Genomic DNA, 27,755 nt, shown 5'->3' with positions numbered 1-27,755 from the left:
ATCGTAGAGATGCTGGATGTAGTCCTGTGGAACGGCTTGCCATGCCATTTCCACCTGGCGCCTCAGTTGGACCAGCGTTCGTGCTGGACGTGCAGACCGCGTGAGACGACGCTTCATCCAGTCCCAAACATGCTCAATGGGGGACAGATCCGGAGATCTTGCTGGCCAGGGTAGTTGACTTACACCTTCTAGAGCACGTTGGGTGGCACGGGATACATGCGGACGTGCATTGTCCTGTTGGAACAGCAAGTTCCCTTGCCGGTCTAGGAATGGTAGAACGATGGGTTCGATGACGGTTTGGATGTACCGTGCACTATTCAGTGTCCCCTCGACGATCACCAGTGGTGTACGGCCAGTGTAGGAGATCGCTCCCCACACCATGATGCCGGGTGTTGGCCCTGTGTGCCTCGGTCGTATGCAGTCCTGATTGTGGCGCTCACCTGCACGGCGCCAAACACGCATACGACCATCATTGGCACCAAGGCAGAAGCGACTCTCATCGCTGAAGACGACACGTCTCCATTCGTCCCTCCATTCACGCCTGTCGCGACACCACTGGAGGCGGGCTGCACGATGTTGGGGCGTGAGCGGAAGACGGCCTAACGGTGTGCGGGACCGTAGCCCAGCTTCATGGAGACGGTTGCGAATGGTCCTCGCCGATACCCCAGGAGCAACAGTGTCCCTAATTTGCTGGGAAGTGGCGGTGCGGTCCCCTACGGCACTGCGTAGGATCCTACGGTCTTGGCGTGCATCCGTACGTCGCTGCGGTCCGGTCCCAGGTCGACGGGCACGTGCACCTTCCGCCGACCACTGGCGACAACATCGATGTACTGTGGAGACCTCACGCCCCACGTGTTGAGCAAGTCGGCGGTACGTCCACCCGGCCTCCCGCATGCCCACTATACGCCCTCGCTCAAAGTCCGTCAACTGCACAAACGGTTCACGTCCACGCTGTCGCGGCATGCTACCAGTGTTAAAGACTGCGATGGAGCTCCGTATGCCACGGCAAACTGGCTGACACTGACGGCGGCGGTGCACAAATGCTGCGCAGCTAGCGCCATTCGACGGCCAACACCGCGGTTCCTGGTGTGTCCGCTGTGCCGTGCGTGTGATCATTGCTTGTACAGCCCTCTCGCAGTGTTCGGAGCAAGTATGGTGGGTCTGACACATCGGTGTCAATGTGTTCTTTTTTCCATTTCCAGGAGTGTAGTAAGACAGATTTCGAAACCAGATTCTAAATTTTAAGACATTTGCAGGAGCAGATCTTAACTCCGACCACAGTTTATTGGTTATTAACTGCAGATTAAAACTAAAGAGTTTGCAAAAAGGTAGGAAATTAAGGAGATGAGACCTGGATAAGTTGAAACAGCCAGAGGTTATTGAGAGTATCAGAAGGAGTATTAGGCAGCGGTTGCCTAGAACAGGGGAGAGGAAGATGAGTGAATAGCTTTAAGAGATGAAATAATAAAGGCAGCAGAGGACCAAATACACTGACGGAACAGAAATCTCAACACCAACAAGGAGTTGTGTGACATAAACGAAAGTTGGTAGGCATGTTTCTGCATCTGAAAGATGTCTCTTCAAATTTCGCGCCAGTCGCGAAAGAGTGGCGCTAGTAGCGCAACTACGAGGTTGCAAATCAGGTTTCCTTTAAATATAAGCTGTAACGGTCGTAGGTGTTAGTGACCTTTGCGATTGGACATTGTGAGTTGATGTTAGTCAAGAATCCCTTTCAAGCGATAATGACGCGGTTATCAGCACCTCACAGAGTCTGAACGAAGTAGTGTAACAGGGCTACGAGAAGGTGGATGTTCCTTCTGCGACACTGCAGACAGACTTGGCCGGAATGTAGCAACTGTACATGGCTGCTGGCAGCGGTGGTCACTAGTATGTACAGTCACAGGAAGAACGGGCTCTGGCACTCTCGTGGATATCCCACTCACCCCGACTGCAAATTTGTACGTTAATCTGGTGATTCGACAGGTTGTACTGATATTCGTAAACAGCACTGCAGGGGGTGTTTTACAACAGGATAACGCTTGCCAATATACTGCTGTTGCAACCTAACATGTTCTACTGAGTCTTGGCATTTTGTCTCGACATGTTGACTTGGCCTGCTCCATCACAGACCTGTCTCCAATCGAGCACATATGGTAGACAATCGTGGATATCCCACTCACCCCGACTGCAAACTTGTATGTAAATCTGGTGATTCGACAGGTTGTACTGATATTCGTAAACAGCACTGCAGGGGGTGTTTTACAACAGGATAACGCTTGCCAATATACTGCTGTTGCAACCTAACATGTTCTACTGAGTCTTGGCGTTTTGTCTCGACATGTTGACTTGGCCTGCTCCATCACAGACCTGTCTCCAATCGAGCACATATGGTAGACAATCGTGGATATCCCACTCACCCCGACTGCAAACTTGTATGTAAATCTGGTGATTCGACAGGTTGTACTGATATTCGTAAACAGCACTACAGGGGGTGTTTTCCAACAGGATAACGCTTGCCAATATACTGCTGTTGCAACCTAACATGTTCTACTGAGTCTTGGCATTTTGTCTCGACATGTTGACTTGGCCTGCTCCATCACAGACCTGTCTCCAATCGAGCACATATGGTAGACAATCGTGGATATCCCACTCACCCCGACTGCAAACTTGTATGTAAATCTGGTGATTCGACAGGTTGCACTGCTATTCGTAAACATCACTACAGGGGGTGTTTTCCAACAGGATAACGCTTGGTTCTACAGAGTCTTGGCACTTCGTCTCGACATGTTGACTTGGCCTGCTCCATCACAGACCTGTCTCCAATCGAGCACATATGGTAGATAATCGGATGACAAGTCCAGCGTCATCCCCAAACATTATTAACGGTCTTCTATTGACCGACCAGGTGCAACAGATATCCAGCTCCATCCCACAAACAGACATCTGGCGCCTCTACAACATAATGAATTCACGTCTGCGTGCGTGCATTCAAAATTGTGGCAGTTACACTGGTTCTTAATGTACCAGCATTTCACATTTGCAAAGGCTTATCTCGCGCTTACATGAGTCTGTGATCTTGCAATGTTAATCATTTAAATACACTACCCAGACAGATGTAGTCCCGAAATTTCATTGCTCTACATTAATTACTTTTTGGTGCTGCAATTTTTTCCGTCAGTGTAGCTAAACAGACAAGCACTCCGTCTTCAGGCCACGAGTGGCCTACCGGGATCATTCGACCGCCGTGTCATCCTCAGAGGAGGATACGGATAGCAGGGGTGTGGGGTCAGCACACCGCTCTTCCTGTCGTTATCATGGTATTCTTGACCGAAGCCACTACTGTTCAGTCGAGTAGCTCCTCAGTTGGCATCATGAGGCTGAGTGCACCCCGAAAAAATGCAACAGTGCATGGCGGCCCGGATGGTCACCCATCCAAGTGCCGACCACGCCCGACAGCGCTTAACTTCGGTGATCTCACGGGAACCGGTGTATCTACTGCGGCAAGGCCGTTGCCCAAACAATCAACACCTAGTGTAAATTCTTTGATAACACAGGAGATATTGAATTTAATTGATGAAGGGAGAACATATAAAAATACAGTAAATAAAGCAGGCGGAAGAAAATACAAGCGTCTAAAAAAGGAGATTGACAGGAAGTGCAAAATGTCTAAGCTGGAATGGACAGAGTAGAAATGTAAGGATTTAGAAGCATATTTCACTACACGGAAAATAGATACCGACTACAGGAAAATTGAAGACACCCTTGGAGGTATGAATATCAAGAGTTGAGATGGAAAACCAATAATACGCAAAGAAGGGAAAGCTGAAACGTGGAAGGAGTATATAGACAGTCCATACAAGAGAAGTATCGTAGAAGGAGACCAGGAGATGAATACAGTAAGCAGATACACAGGGGTGTCTGACGTTGCATTAGTTAGCCGGAGATGAAGAGGTTTGCACAGGAGAGAGTGGCATGGAGGGCTGCATCAAATCAGTCTTTAAACGGGAGGCCACAATAACAACATGAACAACAATATTTTTCAAAAGAAGAATAAAAATTTCAGATTCATATCCATACAGTGTCCAGTATTTCAAATCAAAAGGTATTGTATTAAATTAGGGGCAAAAATGTTTCGTAGGAAAATCCAGGATAATAAAATGAATGTATCAACTAACCAAATTTTGGTCGTGTTTAATTCGAATATGATACCTCTCCAAACAACCAGCTTTGAAATTTAAGTTTTAAATAAACCTGTTGGCTGTTTGCGGCCGTTCTTCATACTAATGAAGAAACATTTTCATTGCTTCATTGTATTAAACTATCACTTTCAGTACTGTTCGAAGCCTAAAAGGTTGAGCCTGTCTTGTAACATGGAGATCAGCGGAATAAGAACATATATATATTAATTCGTCTAGAGCAAGGTGGGGTAAAGTGTAACATATGGCACAGAATAATACACTCCTGGAAATTGAAATAAGAACACCGTGAATTCATTGTCCCAGGAAGGGGAAACTTTATTGACACATTCCTGGGGTCAGATACATCACATGATCACACTGACAGAACCACAGGCACATAGACACAGGCAACAGAGCATGCACAATGTCGGCACTAGTACAGTGTATATCCACCTTTCGCAGCAATGCAGGCTGCTATTCTCCCATGGAGACGATCGTAGAGATGCTGGATGTAGTCCTGTGGAACGGCTTGCCATGCCATTTCCACCTGGCGCCTCAGTTGGACCAGCGTTCGTGCTGGACGTGCAGACCGCGTGAGACGACGCTTCATCCAGTCCCAAACATGCTCAATGGGGGACAGATCCGGAGATCTTGCTGGCCAGGGTAGTTGACATACACCTTCTAGAGCACGTTGGGTGGCACGGGATACATGCGGACGTGCATTGTCCCGTTGGAACAGCAAGTTGCCTTGCCGGTCTAGGAATGGTAGAACGATGGGTTCGATGACGGTCTGGATGTACTGTGCACTATTCAGTGTCCCCTCGATGATCACCAGTGGTGTACGGCCAGTGTAGGAGATCGCTCCCCACACCATGATGCCGGGTGTTGGCCCTGTGTGCCTCGATCGTATGCAGTCCTGATTGTGGCGCTCACCTGCACGGCGCCAAACACGCATACGACCATCATTGGCACCAAGGCAGAAGCGACTCTCATCGCTGAAGACGACACGTCTCCATTCGTCCCTCCATTCACGCCTGTCGCGACACCACTGGAGGCGGGTTGCACGATGTTGGGGCGTGAGCGGAAGACGGCCTAACGGTGTGCGGGACCGTAGCCCAGCTTCATGGAGACGGTTGCGAATGGTCCTCGCCGATACCCCAGGAGCAACAGTGTCCCTAATTTGCTGGGAAGTGGCGGTGCGGTCCCCTACGGCACTGCGTAGGATCCTACGGTCTTGGCGTGCATCCGTGCGTCGCTGCGGTCTGGTCCCAGGTCGACGGGCACGTGCACCTTCCGCCGACCACTGGCGACAACATCGATGTACTGTGGAGACCTGACGCCCCACGTGTCGAGCAATTCGGCGGTACGTCCACCCGGCCTCCCGCATGCCCACTATATGCCCTCGCTCAAAGTCCGTCAACTGCACATACGGTTCACGTCCACGCTGTCGCGGCATGCTACCAGTGTTAAAGACTGCGATGGAGCTCCGTATGCCACGGCAAACTGGCTGACACTGACGGCGGCGGTGCACAAATGCTGCGCAGCTAGCGCCATTCGACGGCCAACACCGCGGTTCCTGGTGTGTCCGCTGTGCCGTGCGTGTGATCATTGCTTGTACAGCCCTCTCGCAGTGTCCGGAGCAAGTATGGTGGGTCTGACACACCGGTGTCAATGTGTTCTTTTTTCCATTTCCAGGAGTGTATATGGATCTGTATGTAGAGTAATGCATGTGTTTCGATCAGGAGAATATGGAACCCAATCGAGGCCCATGCCAGTGGCTTCTACGTACCCGCCGGCCGGAGTGGCCAAGCGGTTAAAGGCGCTACAGTCTGGAACCGCACGACCGCTACGGTTGCAGGTTCGAATCCTGCCTCGGGCATGGATGTGTGAGATGTCCTTAGGTTAGTTAGGTTTAAGTAGTTCTAAGTTCTAGGGGACTTATGACCGCAGCAGTTGAGTCCCATAGTGCTCAGAGCCATTTGAACCATTTTTTTTTCTACGTACCCCAGAGCCAGAATGCGATCGCTGAAGTGCCCCCCTATGACATCCAACACTCTCCTGCTTCGATGGGATCGAGCTCCGTCTTGCATGAACCAACATCTTGTCGAAATCAGGGTCAACTTTGGATAATGGAGATCAAATCATCTTCCAAACCCTTCACACACCGTCGGTAGTCACCATACCATCAAAGGAACATCGCACCGATTCCCTGATTGCACACTGCACCACAGAGTCACCCATTGAGGTTGAATAGACTTCTCGATCGCGAAATGCGGATTCTGAGTCTCCCAAATGCTATACTAAAGACATGTTGTACAGCAATAGCCCCAAAACCATTGGTGAGATGAAAACAGCCATTCAGGAGGTCATCGACAGCATCAATGTCCCCACACTTCATCGAGTCATGCAGAATTCCGTTCTTCGTCTGCGCCACATAATTGCCAATGGCGGCAGACTCATCGAGCATGTGATAATCTAAATCCGAATATCTGTAGTGACATTTACATGCTGAGTAAAGTCCGTGGACGCCGTAATTTGTAAGTAATTTAGGTTTTTTTCACATAGTTCAATAATTGTCACCCTGTATATCCTTATACAACTGGTACAATACATGTGTCAGAAGAAAGTGTAGCAACGGTTTTCATTTTAATGCCCTGGGCTATTACGCCTAGGTCGGATGGATATTTTCTTGTTGAATTTCAACAGTAAATTCATCGAACAACTGCACAATAGCTCACAACATTTTAATAAGTGTGACATTTCTGGCTGTGAAACTCTATATTTTAGCAATGGTTTTACCAAATCCTGTTTGCTTTGGTTCGAATGGTTCAAATGGCTCTAAGCACCATGGGACCTAACATGTGAGGTTATCAGTCCCCTAGAACTTAGAACTACTTAAACCTAACTAACCTAAGGACATCACAAACATCCATGCCCAAGGCAGGATTTGAACCTGCGACCGCAGCAGCAGCGTGGTTCCCGACTGAAGCGCCTAGAACCACTCGGCCACAAAGGCCGACGTATCCTTTGCTAAAACCGAAAGGCAGCAACGACATTTTGAACTTGACGTCACTCTAATATTTTTATGTTCAATGAATACTGTAAAAATAGCAATTACCTACAAAGCTTTTCAATATTGCTGTTGCCAAGCATTTAACTTTAGTTTGTACTCTGAAGCAGTTGAATAATACAATTTAGCCCAACATATATGTAGTTTTTCATGCTTGTTACATTGTATCTCAGTTTGTCTTACACTCTGCCCCATACTGAATCCACTGTAACAATTTATATTCATACTTGATATTCTCAATAAATACGCCATTTTAAAGCTTTAAATGATCGCTAATGGATGCTTAAAAAATACGTAAAATGAGCAATGTCTTAAGAAATATATTTTTCAAAATTTAAGAAAATAACTTTTCTGTCACATTGTGCCCCATCTTCCACTACACCTTCTACTATTATAAGTGGATGAGAGATAGAATATTTTGTTTGACATTTTCGTGGTGCGCCCTCTTCTTTACATCTTTCATTCCCAAGTTGTCAGAGCAGGGCGGGCTATTGAAGAACTTCGTTACTTTGACTCAAATTGCACAGCGGTCTGGGCGTGAGACAGAAGAAACCTCAACTGGGAATGTTCTGGAAGGAATTTCCAGTTCAGTCGTTTGCCTGATGACCAACAAAACCCCCTCGAAACCCTTGATCGGGCTCAGGGCTGGATCAATTTAACATATTTCTGGGACAATGTTCCTAGATGATATAGCGCGTGTTTGGGTAGAGTGATGTCAGGCTGTGGGTTATGTGAGCGTGAGCTTAACTGAAATAGCCGTTAGTGACAAACAACCATACGCTGTAACACAAAAGAAATTCCTGACTGTTAATATCAAAATTACACAATATTCTGCCCAGGAATAATTCTTTATAATGAATGCAGCAGACAAATAACAGTAAAAATCCTTTCTAAACAGATACAATATTCTTAAACCACACCCTTACCCCACACAGGTGCTGTACCAACCAAGAAAAGATATCGCAATAGCCCAAGTGACTTTATAAGTGGGCAACCAGAATAACACTGTACGCTAAAAACGAATGCCGCAAGAATAGACACATTGTATTACATCTACATATACATGGATACTCTGCAAATCACATTTAAGTGCCTAGCAGCAACCTTCACCATCTACCCAACTAATACTGCGGATAACGCAACTACACAAAGTTATCTAATATACCGATAAAAGAAACAACACAACACAGAAAAACGTATGGCTAGGCCTATATGCGAAGACTGAATCACGACTTCTACATAAATACAAAAATCACAATGCAGTAAAAACACACTACTACACACTGCAGCCTAAGTTGTGCATTACAGACTTCATAATGGTAATAGCTACACTCTGTCTGAAAACACCACAACATTTACTGGCTGCCTTCACTGCTTTAAAAGAATCTGCTCACTTACTTCGATTTGACGAAAACGGTCGGCCACCCGCCAAAAATGAGCGCAGTGTTTGCTTTCTTAATGCTGGGAGGTGTTGTAATATACCGTAATGTATACTGCGTTGTCTCGTTTCATCCCTGTTTTCCATCCAAAACGGAAGAGCTTCTCCATACCTGTCAAACTCACAAGTATCATTGCCCTGACCTGAAGTAGCTCTGTGTCTAGCACCAATGAAACCATTTTCTGTAAGGTCGCCTACTGAATGTCTTTTCCTACTGATTCTTCTCGGTTTTTGTTTCTTTATTGCAAAATCCTTGCTTTATTTCGAACAATACCGTTTGAAACAATTCCTTTACGATATTGCCTTTGATTTCGTTACTTTACGTTTGGGATGCAGATAATTTTGCGAAGTGACTTTTGCGTCATAAATTCTAAAGACGTCTTTTCGACTTGTAACTGCCTCCTCACATTCCGTGTCCCACCACAAAAGGGGTTGTCGATTTTGTACCCGTCGCGCTTTCCGTTGTTGCTGCTGTCTTCTCGGCGACCTTTTCGGTGGCTTTCCACAGATAGTAGTAGTCTAGTCCTGTGTCACCGAATGTATGATTTCCCGTCTGTCTTTCCGAGCCGAAAATGTTATTGCAAGTTTATGAAACTGAAAATCGTTTTTGTCCACCTACCACTGCCTGGTTCTGTTATACAGATGAACTCGCAGAATTTTTTTATGCAGATGAACTTTGTTTCATCTTACATTACATTATTTGACAGTTTCGGCTTGTAGCCACTTTCAGATACCTGCATTATCAAATATCAAACGGAGCTGCACCGGTGAAATGTGTGTCGTTATATTTAAAAACCGTTTAATGCTAGTGTTCCCACACACACGTTCAAAATCTGATATCAAAAATCAAGGCCATAAACGCAGATTTTCGACGTCTATAGGAACACCTAGAACTAATTTTTTTTTTAAATATAACGATAAACATAACACCGACACAGCTCTCGTTGACATTTGTTGATGCAGGCGTTTAAAAATTGACCAGTAAAGTAAAAAATAATGCACAAAGATAATGTGGATAAAAAATATCTGACAGCCTACGGTGGGCATAAAAAATCGATTAGCATTTAGAAATTAGCCGAGGCCGTGGATCCACACGTGAAGAAACTTATGTGACTGCAGGTGGTAGGGGTCTTAGTGTTTCGTTTATCACCCCGAACGATATCTTTAAAGTCAGGATGATCGATACAGTCGTTGTGTATTGTCGAATTTGATTGCAACGGTATAGCGATTAGCGTCGTTGTTCCGTCATTCCTGATTAAAATGTTTTCTCCATCGATTAATTCCATAATCTCAGCTAGTCTGTTTGCCTGGGAGGAGCTCCAACCGTGTGATGGTCATTGGAGCCACCATCAATTACGATCTTTAAGAAAACAGATTCCAACAGCCGTAATGTCATTCAATCATTTTATACAGCTGAGGGGTCCACGTCTACTAAGTAGTTTTTAAAAGCCTACGGAAACGAGTTGGTTATAGTGGTCTCTATATCAGCACAAACGACTAGAAGACTTAATTAGTTTCGTGTTTAGGGTCATGAATGTGGTGCCAAAGTGGTACCGAATCTGGTAGCTAAATAAAGTTATTAAATAAATTTCTCGCTGTAAGTATCTGTTTTCTTCAAGTTTTCGACCAACTGCAGTCCCATTCCATTTACGGAAGATGGAACAACAGAAATTAATTTCGGCATTTGTACGTGCGAATTATATTTCGTAAACATTCCTTTTATTACTAGGCCTTAACATGTACATAAAGAGGAGGCTGTATCAGATTTTGGTTGTACGTTTTAACATGCATCGTCTCATGGGAATATGTCCATTCTGTCTCTACCTTACCGTTTCGAGAATCACTCATGTATGGTCCTCATAAGAATGTACATAGACTGTCAGAAGTATACTATGTCGTATCAAAGAGAAGGTATGGATCAAACAGGACCTGCACGCGTCAAAAAAATTCTCTTTCTCAGCTTCCTACACAAACGATTTCCTTCCCCCATTGTTTGTCACGAAAGAATTTTATTCTCTTTTGTGTGCCAGTTGCTTTATTGATCTCAAGGTATGCGTGTAACAATACTTTGTGAGACAGCTTTTGATAACACGCATATTTCGGAAAACTACGCATTAATATATTCTGTTGCGAGCATTCACCGGACAAGCCATAGAACGAGCCGGAGCTGCGACTGCCATCTAGCGTCCGATAAACGAACTTTCTGTAACTTAGCAGCCGTTCCTACGTCCAACATGAAACTGAAAATACCGGTATGTATTTAAAAAATGATGTGATAATGGTACAATATGAGCTAGCTGTGTGCAAGTTTGGAACCAACAGCTACACTGTTTGGAAGTGACAGATTGCACTACTGCGGTTGCAGTTATATGTTATCTTTCACTTCCGAAGCACAAAACGGCGAAGTGCTAACCACATAAAGGCCTATATTATAAACAAATATCTATAAATTTCAATGCAGTGATGAAATTCACATTCGCTGTGAGGGTAAGAAGCAATTCTTGGTGCAGTACACTTATGCACACGAAAAGCTTCATCAATTCTTACCTGTCAAAATCAATTCTGCAGATTGTCTAATAGCTCCAATTTATGAGGGCCTTGTTTTTAAGTGTTATCTGAGAGTCCTAAGAGGTAATTAGCTTTTAGAGTTAACATGCACGACTTTTGACAAGTAAAACACGGAAGTAAAAGTAGTGAGTTTTTAGGAACCGAAGAAAAACCGTCCAATATGACACCGCTTTCTTCGTCGACATCTACACTTCTCAAGCCACATTGCACAGTTTGGCGGAGAGTGCTTCGCCCCTATTCTATTAAAAGGGCGAATGGTGCGTGAGAGAAACGGCTGTCCCTGTGTGAGCTCTGATGTTTTGTAACTTTACCTTCGTGATCTTTTCACTGGATACATGTAGGGAGAAGCAAAATGTTAGTTGACATCTGCAAACGTAAGCGCTCGACTCTTTAATGGTAAATTATACCGTAATGCACAGTGCTTCTTCTGTAACATATGTCACTGTAGGCAGACTTTCGCATTTTTTAAAAGAAGCTGTGGTAAAACGAGCTGCTCCCCTTTGGCTGTTCTCTATGTACTCTGTCAGCCCTGCCTGTAAGGGTCCCACAGAATGACAAGCAATACTTCAGAATAGGTCGAACGAGTATTTTGTTATCTTCTTCGTGGGTGCGGTACACTTCCCGAAGGAAGTCCCACTGACATGCTGTCTGCGCTCTAATTTTTCCACAATTAATTGTATGTGGTCGTTCCAATTTAAATCGCTCCCTACGCATACTTTAGGTATTTAATGGACTTTACGTTTTCGTTGATTGGTCAGGAGTCGTGTAATCAAAAGATAGCGGGTCTTTCCGCCTCCTTACGTGTAATACTTCATATTTGTTTATTCTTACGCTCAACTATTAAATCCTGCATCAAACGTCGACCCTTTGCAGGTTTTCGTGCATTCAGCTACGTTGTTTCTAGCACTTCGACTTCTCTACATACAGCATCATCGCTCACGAACAACCTCGCAGATTGCTTGACGTTATCCACTAAGTCATCTGTGTAGGTATTTTGTGAGTAATAATGGTCGTCCGATATTCCCTTATGACATCCGTAGACTCTTTTAAGTTCACATGGTTCAAATGGCTCTGAGCACTATGGGACTTAACATCTGTGGTCATCAGTCCCCTAGAACTTAGAACTACTTAAACCTAACTAACCTAAGGACATCACACACATCCATGCCCGAGGCAGGATTCGAACCTGCGACCGTAGCAGTCGCGCGGCTCCGGACTAGGCGCCTAGAACCGCGAGACCACCTCGGCCGGCCTCTTTTAAGTCCGAAGATTTCTCTCCGTAATGCGTTCTGTGTTTTAGAAACTCTAGAAATGTTACTTAATAGGGAAAAATGAATAACAAAGTGACATCGACGTCACTGAAGTAGAGACAAAAAGGCATGCAGTTTCTTGGATGGAAACTGAAAATGCCCTGAAATAGATGAAATGTGGAAAGGTGGCAGGAGTAGATGTTCTGCAAGGCAGCTAGAATTCAAGGACTACAATGGCTACATCGGATGCTGGAGGTGGTATGAAAAGAGAACAAAGTGCCAGATGACTGGAAAAAGGGAGTTATAATGCCATTGTTTATGAAAGGAAGTAAAAAGAAGTGCACCAACTACCTAGGAATCAGACTATACTATGATACCGCATAAGACAATGGAAAAGATAATATAAAAGACACAGAAATATCCTAGAACAAAACAAATTGAGGAATAACAGCATGGATTCAGAAGCAACAGGGGACCGATAGACGTCATTTTTCGGTCTTTCAGTTAATGGAGAAGTTTTGAAAAAAAGGAGAGGACCTGGTAGTTCCAGGATTTGGGAACTGCATATGACAGTGTACGAAGGGGTAAAATATGGAAATCCTTGAGAAGACTTAATGTTTTAGAGTCATTCATTAAAAAAGGGCAGATACTGTATGAAGGCTATGAAAGCAGTGTACATGTAGGAGGTTAAAATGGCTTAAGACAAAGAGAGGTGTTCAGCACGGCAGTTCATTTCCCCATTACTCTTCATTCACTTACGGACACAATCATGAAAGAAATCAAGGAAGTAAAAAATGAAAATCTCAATGTTTTTTATTTTGCTGATGGCACTGCCATTTAGGGAGAGACGGAGGTTCAGAGGAGACTGGATTACTAGAAAAAATTTCAAGAATTCACATTAACTAAGAGCAAGACAGTAGCAATGAAAATGAGTAGGACACCCACACGTTGTAAGATCATACTGGAAGAAGAGAAGGCTGAATGTGTGAAAAGTTTCAGTTATCTGGGCAGTGTCACATCAAGCGATTGTTTGCTAGAATTCTATCTTTACATCAGAATAAAACTGTCGGTATTAGTTATCAAAATACTAAAAATTTTGAGTACAACTCACATGGCACTAATCCTGTAATTTAATTGTTCTATAACAGTAAAAAATTACACATAGTTCATAAATCGACACTAATGAGCTAAGTTACGTCAAACTTCACTTCTCAGGGAGTTTGCTTATTTTACAATACTTGAAAGAAGCCAAAAATTCCATGTATTATTTATCAAAAAAATAAGGCACCATATGGCAGTCCTGGTCTAACTTACAGATTAAAGAACACTTTGCAATGACTGAATTGTACTATCACACAGTGCAAACTGTATGATATTTCGATCAACTAGCATACCAAACAGCAGTAATACACACTCATATAGCTAAGAAACAAGGGTTGCTATGCTTTCCATGGCACATTTTCAACTAATTCCAAAGTCTGTCGAACAGTATAATGAGAATTCTGCTAGGGTAAAAATTTTTATAGTGGAGTATTTGTCATGTTCTGCTGATACTGCTACTTATGCTATCAGACAGTGGAAGCTACAGTGCAAAGAAAGTATCAACATCATCATCATTTAAGACTGATTATCCCTTTCAGCGTTCAGTCTGGAGCATAGCCCCCCTTATACAGTTCCTCCATGATCCCCTATTCAGTGCTAACATTGGTGCCTCTTCTGATGTTAAACCTATTACTTCAAAATCATTCTTAACCGAATTCAGGTACCTTCTCCTCGGTCTTCCCCGACTCCTCCTACCCTCTACTGCTGAATCCATGAGTCTCTTGGGTAACCTTGCTTCTCCCATGCGTGTAACATGACCCCACCATCTAAGCCTGTTCGCCCTGACTGCTACATCTATAGAGTTCACTCCCAGTTTTTCTTTGATTTCCTCATTGGGGACACCCTCCTGCCATTGTTCCCATCTACTAGTACCTGCAATCATTCTAGCTACTTTCATATCCGTAACCTCAACCTTGTTGATAAGGTAACCTGAATCCGCCCACCTTTCGCTCCCATACAACAAAGTTTGTCGAAAGATTGAACGGTGCACAGATAACTTAGTCTTGGTACTGACTTCCTTCTTGCAGAAGAAAGTAGATTGTAGCTGAGCGCTCACTGCATTAGCTTTGCTACAGCACGCTTCCAGTTCTTTCACTATGTTGCCATCCTGTGAGAATATGCATCCTAAGTACTTGAAACCGTCCACCTGTTCTAACTTTGTTCCTCCTATTTGGCACTCAATCCGTTTATATTTCTTTCCCACTGACATTACTTTCGTTTTGGAGATGCTAATCTTCATACCATAGTAGGCATTGATAATTGACACAAACAAGTAGGCATTAAGAACTGACATGAGGTAGTATTCTAACACCAGATCCTGACAGTGGATATCGGCTACTGTATCACAAATAGTATTCTTATCTATATATCACTATGTTACAGCAAAATTGTAATTTATTACCTCATAGTTCGACATGTTAAAGCAGAATTATAACATTTGAATACATTATGGGAGTGAGTGACAGTGATCAATATGTTACAAATATTTACTATCAAAAACAGTCTTGAACACAATTTATTTATTACTGTGACCGGTTTCGACCACTACTGTGGTCATCTTCAGACCTACAAGTCCTATACAAAGCTTTAATTAGAGGGCTACATACATTAAAAAATACATAAAGTCATAAAGCTATAAAACGATAAATTACCAATGAGTAAAACCCTCCTTCTGCTGGAGAATCACTACTGGAGAAACCAGTGCACGTCTTACTATATACAATGGAGGCTCCGCCCACTTCTGACGGAATATTGTCATTACTAACCAATGGGTTATAAGTCTAATACCAATTTGAAATTTCTTAGTTGAAAGAACATTGTCAAGAAATAAAAATAAACACACACTAAACTTAGCTTATTTAACAGCCATTGTCAATTAAGACATGTAGGATAAATGAACTTCGTTTTGACAGTACATGGGTTGCCCTCTCAAGGCCTGTTAGTGAACCATTTGGAACCACTGATTGCACATGGTGAAGTTGGATGCCGTTCCAAAGATGAGGCAGCAGGCTTCTTTCCACTGAAGTTTTTGTAAAGTCGATAGGCAAACTAGTGGTTGCCATGGTGAGGATAAACGACAGTGCAAAGATGTGGCAGCAGGCTTCTTTCTAACGAAGTTGTTGCGAAAGTGGAATGGCAATCAGACGATGTACTATTTAGCAGCAACATGTCTTTATTGAAACGATTTTCAATGAGTAGGCTGCAATTTAAAATATGGGGAGCGAAAGGCTATTTACAATTTGTATAGGAACCAAATGGCAGTTATAAGAGTTGAGGGGCATGAAAGGGAAGCAGTGGTTGGTAAGGGAGTGGGAAAGGGTTGTAGCCTCTCCCCGATGTTATTCAATCTGTCCATTGAGCAAGCAGTGAAGGAAACAAAAGAAAAGTTCGGAGTAGGTATTAAAATCCATGGAGAAGAAATAACAACTTTGAGGTTCGTCGATGACATTGTAATTCTGTCAGAGACAGCGAAGGACTTGGAAGAGCACTTGAACGGAATGGATAGTGTTTTGAAAGGAGGATATAAGATGAACATCAACAAAAGCAAAACGAGGATAATGGACTGTAGTCGAATTAAGTCGGGTGATGTTGAGGGTATTAGATTAGGAAATGAGACACTTAAAGTAGTAAAGGAGTTTTGCTATTTGGGGAGCAAAATGGTCAAAGTAGAGAGGATATAAAATGTAGACTGGCAATGGGAAGGAAAGCGTTTCTGAAGAAGAGAAATTTGTTAACATCGAGTATAGATTTAAGTGTCAGGAAGTCGTTTCTTAAAGTATTTGTATGGAGTGTAATCATGTATGGAAGTGAAACATGGACGATAAAGAGTTTAGACAAGAAGAGAATAGAAGCTTTCGAAATGTGGTGCTACAGAAGAATGCTGAAGATTAGATGGGTAGATCACATAACTAATGAGGAGGTGTTGAATACGATTGGGGAGAAGAGAAGTTTGTGGCACAACTTGACTAGAAGAAGGGATCGGTTGGTAGGACATCCTCTGAGGCATCAAGGGATCACCAATTTAGTATTGGAGGGCAGCGTGGAGGGTAAAAATCGTAGAGGGAGACCAAGAGATGAATACACCAAGCAGATTCAGAAGGATGCAGGTTGCAGTAGGTACTGGGAGATGAAGAAGCTTGCACAGGATACAGTAGCATGGAGAACTGCATCAAACCAGTCTCAGGACTGAAGACCACAACAACAACAACATTGCTAATCCACATCCCTTTATTTTTGACACTACAGCTCATAGTATAATAATTTTAAATTCCTTCCATTTTCATTATTTTTATTTGTTTATAAGACTGGCATGCAAAATGAGTAATAGCAATGCTTTTTGAAAATTGTCACATTTAATTTAAAAAAATGGAATCTACATACGAACTTCATAGACAATTTTGTTAAATATGCACAACTACTTCGTATCGTATCTGTGCAGCATGTCCTATACATGCTGCACATTATCGATACTATCGGCTCAATGACTGTTTGTTGACAAAGTGACTACCAACATGGTCATGGTGACTACCATTACCCAAGATGCACGGTTTTAATCGACAACAAACCAAAAGCGGACAGTGCTTGTGCCACATCATGATTTAAAGGAACTAAAGGTAGTCTGTGAGACGTGGGACACACGCTCGAGGGTACTTCAACTCCATGAAGACAAGACGATAATTACCAATCAAACACAATCTCTGGCTTGTAATTTCGAACAGATTTTATTTAACAATCGCATTACAACAACAAAATGCTGTTACCCTAGACTAATAATCATAATTGCCATAGAATTTGAAACATTACTGGACAGGTAAAATGTCTACGGGCGTCAAAGTCCACCCCCAAACAATAAATAATTTTAAAAATTAAAATCTTAAGAACCACGCAAACAATAAATGTTTTACTCAGGGAAACTCCCACAGAAGCAGGAGACCCTTTAAGATATAACAACAGAAACAACTCACAATTTCTCTTTCTGAATAAGATATTAAAAATCCAGTGCAATGGAAGTCATCTTTCAGGTATAACTAAAATTTCAGTGACAAGCAATGGCACATCAGATGCTTGCGGAAACTACAACTCAGATCGAGCCTGAACAAAAAGTAAAATGAACGGTGATGAAAGAAAGACGGACGCCTCCGCGTCACCAGTGACAAATAATAAAATACTCAAATTCGCCGAAGAACTGGAGTCTACTGATAAACACAGCGACCGCGCTATCGGTTACAATTCTAACTGGCTGCCGCCAAGACGTCGTCTCCCAGTTACAGTGGACGACGCGCACCTCTGATTATACCACAGAAACAACAACATAAAACCACACAGCAACTGGGCAGTATCCAGTACACAATTGTTAAAACATTAGAAGAATTTCAAAATAGGCACAATTAACCTTTGGAGCACAATTAAAGCTATTGCAATAAGTATCTACAACAACAGTTCACAACAGGAACCACGATACATTAAAATTCACCATGAAAACACTGCACAATGTGTAGAAACCAGAACACATACTCTATCTTATAATCCTAAATAATAATTACATATAAGAAAAAAACAGTGTCATAAATATCTTAATTTTACAAAAGAGCCCGCATCTCGTGGTCGTGCGGTAGCGTTCTCGCTTCCCACGCCCGGGTTCCCGGGTTCGATTCCCGGCGGGGTCAGGGATTTTCTCTGCCTCGTGATGGCTGGGTGTTGTGTGCCGTCCTTAGGTTAGTTAGGTTTAAGTAGTTCTAAGTTCTAGGGGACTGATGACCGTAGCAGTTAAGTCCCATAGTGCTCAGAGCCATTTTTTTTTTACAAAAGAACGCCACTATAGTTGGATTACACTTAATAGCAAAAGGCAGAAAGAAGTGCCAGAAAATCAAACATGTGTTTATTTCGGAGTGCACAGACACGTAATTTTAAACATCTCCGCAATATTTCATGACTTCTTCTCCACAGTACTTATTCTCGGCACATCCTCACCTGAGTATTTATGCAACAAGGAGCCTGTTTGAGCAGATGACTGACGGACTTACAGAATTTTTTTCTGAGTTGAATTTAGCAGCAGACACAAACTCTTAGTGCGAAAGCCGTGACTGATCTTTGCAGCCACGTCAGCCTCCACGTGCAGATTAACGTTGTGAGATCTAGACATGGTGGAGAGATGAGCTGTAAGGACAGCCAAATAATTTTTACTGAATTTCAATAATTTCAAGCTTCATTCTGAAGACTTGCTTGCAGATGTTACGTTCAGTACGCTTTCATCTCCAACCACAGAGGCAAACTTATACCCTTTTCCATCGCTTTCTGCCTTTTAATACTAAAATTTTGAGAATCATGATACGACTTTGGAAATACAGTTGTTTCATTCTGACATGTGTTTATTAGAATCAGACCCGAGATTCCTTAATCAGACTTGCCAAGGTATTAGCATAGCTTTGTCAACGTATGTAGGATGATTTTCTTCAAGTTAATTTAATGTAATAAACTGAGTTAAATGTGATTCTTGTTTAATTTTGTAGTTAATGAATTCCTTGTTCATTATTTTGAACAACAATTAATTATGTTAGATCAAAAAGGCCACTTTGCGTTTTTCTAGTCAACATCTCGAGGCATACGGTTACCTTTACAGCTGATGAAGTAACTAATACTAAGAGTTCCTTTTGAAACCCAGGAAACACTGGCCATTATCTTTCTGGCTCCTGAAATAGTATTCTCCTGTTTCCAGGGCAGAGCAACTGGTTATCATTTATTACTTTAATTTCTGTTTCTTTCTTGTCCACATAGTTTTGTATCTGGCTGTGGCCATAATTCAGGAAATGCCGTACTCAGCTTGCGCAATTCCTTTGCTATAACATGCCTATGCCAACTCGTACACCTTTATCATACATCATCCGATACCATGTTGGACAAGTAATTCATTAATTATTTTTCCATCATCTTTCACACATACACCAAAAAAACTCTCGAAACATCTTTCTAGTCTTCTAGTTTAAAAGACTTATAGTTTAAAAGACATTTAAGAAGCATTTAAGAAACAGCATCAGTCTAGTCACAGATTAAGCTACCGAATTAGCCGATTATAACTTTCACTGGCGATAGCTGTCAATAATAAAGAACCTTTTGATGTAATAATACTTCAGTTCATCAATTTAAAATAAAGAAAACATGACACGACTAATTTCAACAGTCTTATAAATGTAGCTATACCCAAGACAGTATTGACAGTAGATTTCCGTTGTCGCTTGACACTTATAAACACAATGGAAAGAACAGTTAACTTATTGTAACAGCATCTAGGTGCCCTTCCTCCTTGAGAAAATTATTATTGTACAATATTACAGGTAATGTTACGTTACCTAGCACGCTAAAAGAGATCACTTAGTAACCAAGTAAACAAATATTGTAGATCTACATCTACGTAGGTAGATGATGGGACCTGAACAAAACCTATTTTGCATACATAGTTTACACAATTTCTGCACACATCAGAGTGCTTTAATGCAACATTTGGATTTTTTTTTTTTACTAGCTGTCGGGTTTATGATCTGGAAACTACAGTGTACAAAAACGTAAATTTTTTTTAACTGTGGAGTGTATAAAATTGCATGTCGTGCGGTTATTACATCTGCCGATACTTAAGTCAGGTGAAATAAACGGGTCCTTTACCTTCCCCTACAAACGTACTCTCAACTGTTTCATTCTCCACAGGGCCAAAATTATTAACTCTCGACCTGGTGCAGAGATGGTGTTATAGTGTCGACGCAGAGGACTTTTTTTTTTCATTGGGTTCTTACAAAATGGATTGTTCGTAACGCAATGCATTGCAGCAATTACAAAATTAAGACACCACTATTGTCATTTTTTAGGTTTCCTAAGGACCCTTAGATGTATGAAACGTCACATTATTGGATGACTGTTTAGTTACGATTCTCTTGTAGTCTGCAGACATTTAGTGAAGATTAACGTTCTTTTTAGAAGAACGAAATGGCTAGTAAATCGTAGCAGATACGAACTATTGCAGAAAAACTTCTCACAGTTATACTATAATGTGAAATTTTCTTCGATACATTAGAACCAAACCAGTTCATGGACGCGAAAAATAGGAAACTGATATGATGTGCAGTACCTATATTGTTTAACCTACCAAATAAGCCATTAATACAATTGTCCCGAAGAGATAACTACAACACAATCACGAAAATTAACGTCAAAATCAACAAAAGTCTTTCCTGACACATAATAAACGAATTCCCCAATTGCTGCTACGTCAGAGTCAGTGACACTAGACCGACAAGCATGAGAGTCTCCATCACAGGCGTAATAAGATCAAACAAAATTATTTGCGTGTTGGAAAATGAGGGAAGTGTAAAAATGTGCGAAACATTAGAGTCCGCGTAAAATTATTACTTGAAAAGGAGAATGATTACCGTACTAACAGACAGCCGTAGGATGTCACATAGAGTGAGTGAAGAAAGACAACCATATTAAAAAAACACTTTATGATATTTCAATCACGAGGTTTCGCTCTGTTAACAAATATTTAACGATCATCGCATCTCTTGATATTTGCTTAGCTCTTCAGACGCAGAAATGCAATATTTAATCAATTATGGCGTAAGAGGCACCTGTACTCTCGTCGTTTGCGGTGCTAGTGTAGCTCAAACCGTCAGGTGGTAACAAATTTACGCTAGTAAGTATCGTGATTGTATATTTGAGTTGTGGTGGAAAGCAAGCAAATCGAGGACTTCAGAAATAAAGTCGTAGGATATTATTTGACGGAAAAACCTGAATGAGATCTTTTCGCATGATGGGCGTTGCAGCCTACAAATAACTTTTGACTGTAGGTAACTGTGCGATGCTAAATATTCACTAATAATGGAGTGTGTATGTACATGCGCGTACATTGTGAAAACATTGCAACTATAAAATGTATGAAAGCTGATTGAATATGGATAGTAAATTGAGAATACAGCCATATCATTGCATATATTTGCGTCAACTGTTGTTTCCTGTGTAAACTTTTTGTGTAATTTCTGTGTACCTTAATAATTTCATATAGTTGTCTCATACATAGAGTAAATTTGTGGCGAACGACAGTGATTTCGAGTGGGCGCGCTAAAAGCAGAGAGGTTCATGCCTGCTGACGGTAACGAAGAACCTCACCCAGCAAATAAGCCAGCACCGAGGATATCGGAGGAAACAGTTTCCCTTGTGCCTCCACAGTCCAGTCAGCAGACATCGCCCCAGAAAATACCGCATAGATACACACGAGCAGGTCGGCGGTTACGCTTCAAGTACCCATACGTCCCGGGTACTCCGCACTTTCAGCTTGGAGACAATGAGGCGAAAGACAGTGATTTCGAGTGGTCGCGCTAAAAGCAGAGACGTTCCAACGCAGCGGAGTATGATTGCGCACGGAACCCCTTTGGTTCCATGATTATTCCTAGTTCTTGTATTTGACTACTTCGTGTTGGTTTCTGGAGTTATTTTTTGTGTTTTTGTGTGATTGGTAATTTGATTGTGTTTTGTGGATGCAGTCAAACAATGAAAGCCAAGTATCATTCTCAAGGAGTTATGCGTTATTTCAGCAATATATATTAGTAACTTCATATTAACGTCTGTTAATCTTAGAACAAATGAAAGTTGTTATTCATGATAGGGCTCTATAGGTGTAATAGTTAATATTGTGCACCGTAGTAACTTTCAGAAGGAATTAGTTCCGCATGTAAAAAATTTGTGAAGAGTAGTGAATAAATAAACCTATTGTCTAAGAAGGTTTTGCGCATTGAATACTACGATAAGACTAGATTCTAATGTCCAACTGTGTCGCCAATGAATACTGGGAGCAGCAGAAAAGTTTTAACACCCTGAATACATGTACAAACGCTCCTAACAAAAGTAAGAGAAATCTTTTTGTATGGCTAAACGTTTCCATGATCGCAAGCGCTGTTTATAGTCTGTCTCAGATTAAACAAAATCGAAATCTGCCAATAAAAATGTTGTGTCGGCAGATTAGCCAACACAACGCACACTAATTGAGAGAGGAGGCCGAAATGCACGCGTCAACTCACGCAGGCTGGCGTTAGGTCTGAAACAGGATACTTAATGAATGCTATAAAGAAAAGTACGTAGCTGCTGGAATACTTAACTTTAATCCATCATTTGTATACGGCGTTCTTGACGATACAAGTGAGACTCTCTCTAGAAATGGTTAATGGCGCCTTGCTAGGTCGTAGCCATGGACTTAGCTGAAGGCTATTCTAACTATCTCTCGGCAAATGAGAGAAAGGCTTCGTCAGTGTAGTCGCTAGCAAAGTCGTCCGTACAACTGGGGCGAGTGCTAGTAAGTCTCTCAAGACCTGCCGTGTGGTGGCGCTCGGTCTGCGATCACTGACAGTGGCGACACGCGGGTCCGACAAGTACTAATGGACCGCGGCCGATTTAAATCTACCACCTAGCAAGTGTGGTGTCTGGCGGTGACACCACAAAAAATATAACGGAGATGCAAAATACTTGAAAATATAACATCTGTTGAAAACTTAAAGAAACATCACAACAACGTTTCACCAGGTAACGCGGGTCAACTGCTGTTTGTGTATGAGAAGTCTGTTGGAAACTTTCCTCATGTCTGCACGTTGTAGGTATCACCGCCGGCGCCAACCTTGTGTGAATGCTCTGAAAAGCTAATCATTTGCATATCACATCATCTTCTTCCTGTCGGTTAAATTCGCGTCTGTAGCACGTCATCTTCGTGGTGTAGCAATTTTAATGGCCAGTAGTGTATTAGAGCAAAATCATTTGATTTAGTACTGAATTGTAGGCCACAAAAAGAATTACAAAAAAAGTCTGCGCGAGCGTATGTTTATCTTTTACAGTTGAGTCACAGTCTTCCTTTTTCTGTTTTGTAGGCGCTAAAATGTGGGACTTCTAACGACAAAACTCATCATTGTTGATCAAACGTAAAAGATAAACCAATGTACTCGTGGTCTATTATCTGGAACTTTTTGAGCTCTACAATCTGGTACTACGTAACTTGATGTAGCTCTTATGTATTACGTAGCGTAAATCAAGAGGGCACGCTGGCGCAAAACATTTGTACTTAATTTAGCTGATGAAATTTAAACGGCTGAACAGACTCTCATGGAACATGTCTAAGGACCATCCCGATTAAAACAGCTTTCAAATAAAAAAACTGTGTTAAAATCGAACCTTCCGTTTGGAAGTAACGGTGCCACAGACAGATACACAGATACAAACGTTAATCTTATAACATCCATCTGTTTGTGTCGGCAGTTAAAAACTGTCTACATAGTGACGAAAAAAGCTCTGTGGTGCCAGCACAATGATACTCCTGGTCACATAGTGACGAATGCAGCTACCTTTTGGTCTCAACTTGCTCATGGCACTCTTTCTTGTTCGTTACAGTGAGAAAAAAAGACTTCAAAAGGAATCGTTTTTAGGGCATACAAGGAAAGAAACAAAAATTCGTCAAACAAGGAAACTGCGTATATGAAAACAAACATTCCAAGATGACGATTTTTAACTGCGTCCCTCTGCCCAACAGGAAAGGAATACTCATTAATTCTTAGTTCCACACTTTTACACATTATCCATTCATTAGTTCTGATATAATTGATATCCGTATGTACTTTCTATTAATAATTATAGTCCATGTCTTGTTCGTATGTAATTGTGTTTTATGCATTCTTCGTACTATATTATTACAATTGTACCCGCTGTTAGTCAATGCATTCTTACCTTATTCATATCTCACCTTTCTAAATAGTACGTGAATGTTGGTTATTATATAATTCAAAACATAGAACTAAAATAAGATGAGAAATGTCGATACACGAAATACGTTGTAGATTTGGCGATAGTTTTTGTTTTCAAGTTTTGCTCCATTTCTGCACAATGATCTTTCTGTACACTAATAAAATATTAGCTGATGATAACCGTATACGCCGAAACCTGCTTCGTAGTAAGTGAATTGCTGTAGAATAACGTTATTTTCTGTCCCTGCCATCCACAAATACGAAGTTGGCGTATTTCGTCAAAGCAGGTGCTCGGCTCCAATACGCTCATCCAGCCGACTCTTCAGTTTTGTTCGTCACTGCGGGAGCGTTCCCTAGTTGGACTGAAGCGGGAGATATATTCGCAGAAGAGCTACACCGTTCAACATGAATCTGTTTCCCCAGCGGTAGTTCGGAAGTTCCAATACGACATTCGTTACGATGTTTGATGTCAATACCAGTACTTAAAATTGTAATGATGTCTCTGTAATATCGAAACATAAGTAACTATACCGACAGATCTGCAATATTTTAATTGCTTTTGCTTTCATTTAAAGCAAAAAAGATATTCAGAATAGAAGATGAAATACGGAAATTGTGTTATGTTTGCATGGCCCAGGTTACCCACAAAATAAGATGGAATATACAGGGCTATTACAAATGATTGAAGCGATTTCATAAATTCACTGTAGCTCCATTCATTGACATATGGTCACGACACACTACAGATACGTAGAAAAACTCATAAAGTTTTGTTCGGCTGAAGCCGCACTTCAGGTTTCTGCCGCCAGAGCGCTAGAGAGCGCAGTGAGACAAAATGGCGACAGGAGCCGAGAAAGCGTATGTCGTGCTTGAAATGCACTCATATCAGTCAGTCATAACAGTGCAATGACACTTCAGGACGAAGTTCAACAAAGATCCACCAACTGCTAACTCCATTCGGCGATGGTATGCGCAGTTTAAAGCTTCTGGATGCCTCTGTAAGGGGAAATCAACGGGTCGGCCTGCAGTGAGCGAAGAAACGGTTGAACGCGTGCGGGCAAGTTTCACGCGTAGCCCGTGGAAGTCGACGAATAAAGCAAGCAGGGAGCTAAACGTACCACAGCCGACGGTTTGAAAAATCTTACGGAAAAGGCTAAAGCAGAAGCCTTACCGTTTACAATTGCCACAAGCCCTGACACCCGATGACAAAGTCAAACGCTTTGAATTTTCGACGCGATTGCAACAGCTCATGGAAGAGGATGCGTTCAGTGCGAAGCTTGTTTTCAGTGATGAAGCAACATTTTTTCTTAATGGTGAAGTGAACAGACACAATGTGCGAATCTGGGCGGTAGAGAATCCTCACGCATTCGTGCAGCAAATTCGCAATTCACCAAAAGTTAACGTGTTTTGTGCAATCTCACAGTTTAAAGTTTACGGCCCTTTTCTTCTGCGAAAAAAACGTTACAGGACACGTGTATCTGGAGATGCTGGAAAATTGGCTCATGCCACAACTGGAGACCGACAGCGCCGACTTCATCTTTCAACAGGATGGTGCTCCACCGCATTTCTTAAACAGGAGATTGGAAAACTGATGGATCGGTCGTGGTGGAGATCACGATCAGAAACTCATGTCATGGCCTCCACGCTCTCCCGACTTAACCCCATGTGATTTCTTTCTGTGGGGTTATGTGAAAGATTCAGTGTTTAAACCTCCTCTACCAAGAAACGTGCCAGAACTGCGAGCTCGCATCAACGATGCTTTCGAACTCATTGATGGGGACATGCTGCGCCGAGTGTGTGAGGAACTTGATTATCGGCTTCATGCCTGCCGAATCACTAAAGGGGCACATATCGAACATTTGTGAATGCCTAAAAAAACTTTTTGAGTTTTTGTATGTGTGTGCAAAGCATTGTGAAAATATCTCAAATAATAAAGTTATTGTAGAGCTGTGAAATCGCTTCAATCATTTGTAATAACCCTGTAAGTAGTAAAGTAAAATCTCGCAAGTAAAAATAGCCTTAACACAAATTTAAGTTATATACACAGTAACCTCTCACTGCGAACACGAGAAAAATACGGGGTTTATCCTACGTTTACATCAAGTTACTTGAGTATAATGTCAGGTACAGACGAGAAGTATAACGGACAACAGATGCAATGGACAAAAACGAATGTACTGGTATTTGTGTTAAGATTAGTCTCTCCTGTCTCGTCAGCTTGCTACAGTTGTCAAATACTGGAACTGTCCTTGAACTGACTCGCTATGTGCGTACTTTTAATAAGGAATTTGCCAACAATCGCTACAGTGTGGACGGGAGTCTCCAGATTCCCGGTCCTTTAATAACTCAGATCTCTAAAATGTTCTTAAAAATATTGTTATTTTTAGTTATTACTGTCTTTCCCTACATTACTTATTGTTGACGAAATCTGATATGTTGATTATAGACAGCGAATTGTAGTCCTTCTTACTACGGATCTTGTCTCCTATACAACAAATTTATTTTCTATTCAACTGGTACTAAAAGGTTAACATTTTCCCCATCAGATTCGAAACTTCCGATACCGATACTGTGATATTGCTTGCTATACTGTGAAAATCTAGAGCGAAAAAAATTTTTCAGTACTTTTTCATGTCAGTAAATCGGAATGTTGTTAAGTGCTGAAGCTTCGCAGAAGTGTTGGCAAACTCCAGCGGCAGAGACTGCAGTAGGTGCTCATTGCGCAATGGAACGAATTTGAGTGTTAAAATTCAGAGTAAGTTCCTGTATACTTCCTTCGATATACATTTCAAGTAATTATCATTAAAAAAAATTGGCGCTTACAGTAAGATAACTGCTAATACTTCTTGCAGCCCATCTTACGCGAATGAAACATGGACGGAATACGATAGTACAAATCGTTCAAAAATGTTTCAAATGGCTCTGAGCACTATGGGACTTAACTTCTGAGGTCATCAGTCCCCTAGAACTTAGAACTACTTAAACCTAATTAACCTAAGGACATCACACACATCCATGCCCCAGGCAGTATTCGAACCTGCGACCGTAGCGGTCGCGCGGTTCCAGACTGTAGCGCCTAGAACCCATCGGCCACTCTGGCCAGCATACAAATCGTGTACATTTCTTTCGTGACACACTTTAACGTGGCTGAAACAGTTACGCTGTCAAACGACCTAGTCCCCGTGAACTTATATTGCTTAAATGAAATCGCTCTGCTGTATAAAACATCCGTTCACTTTTCACTGCGCGCTAAAGACAGCGCTCCAGCTGCCAGCGATTCACGTTGCGTCTGGCGCCGTCCCCACTCCAGCATACCACTCCTACCACTTCCCTCCCACCTGCCGACTGAAGGTCGACTTAATTCTGAATGTGACGTCGAAACTA

At 42.1% G+C, this 27,755-nt stretch overlaps 1 pseudogene; it reads right to left on the bottom strand.

The window, feature by feature from the left end:
* Nucleotides 1-3,396: 3,396 nt before the first annotated feature.
* Nucleotides 3,397-3,514, bottom strand: LOC126163740 (5S ribosomal RNA; annotated as a pseudogene).
* Nucleotides 3,515-27,755: the final 24,241 nt, after the last annotated feature.

This window comes from Schistocerca cancellata, chromosome 2, assembly GCF_023864275.1.
Source record: "Schistocerca cancellata isolate TAMUIC-IGC-003103 chromosome 2, iqSchCanc2.1, whole genome shotgun sequence".
In the NCBI taxonomy this organism is placed as follows: Eukaryota; Metazoa; Arthropoda; class Insecta; order Orthoptera; family Acrididae; genus Schistocerca; species Schistocerca cancellata.
This window is presented reverse-complemented; position numbering and strand designations above follow the sequence as displayed.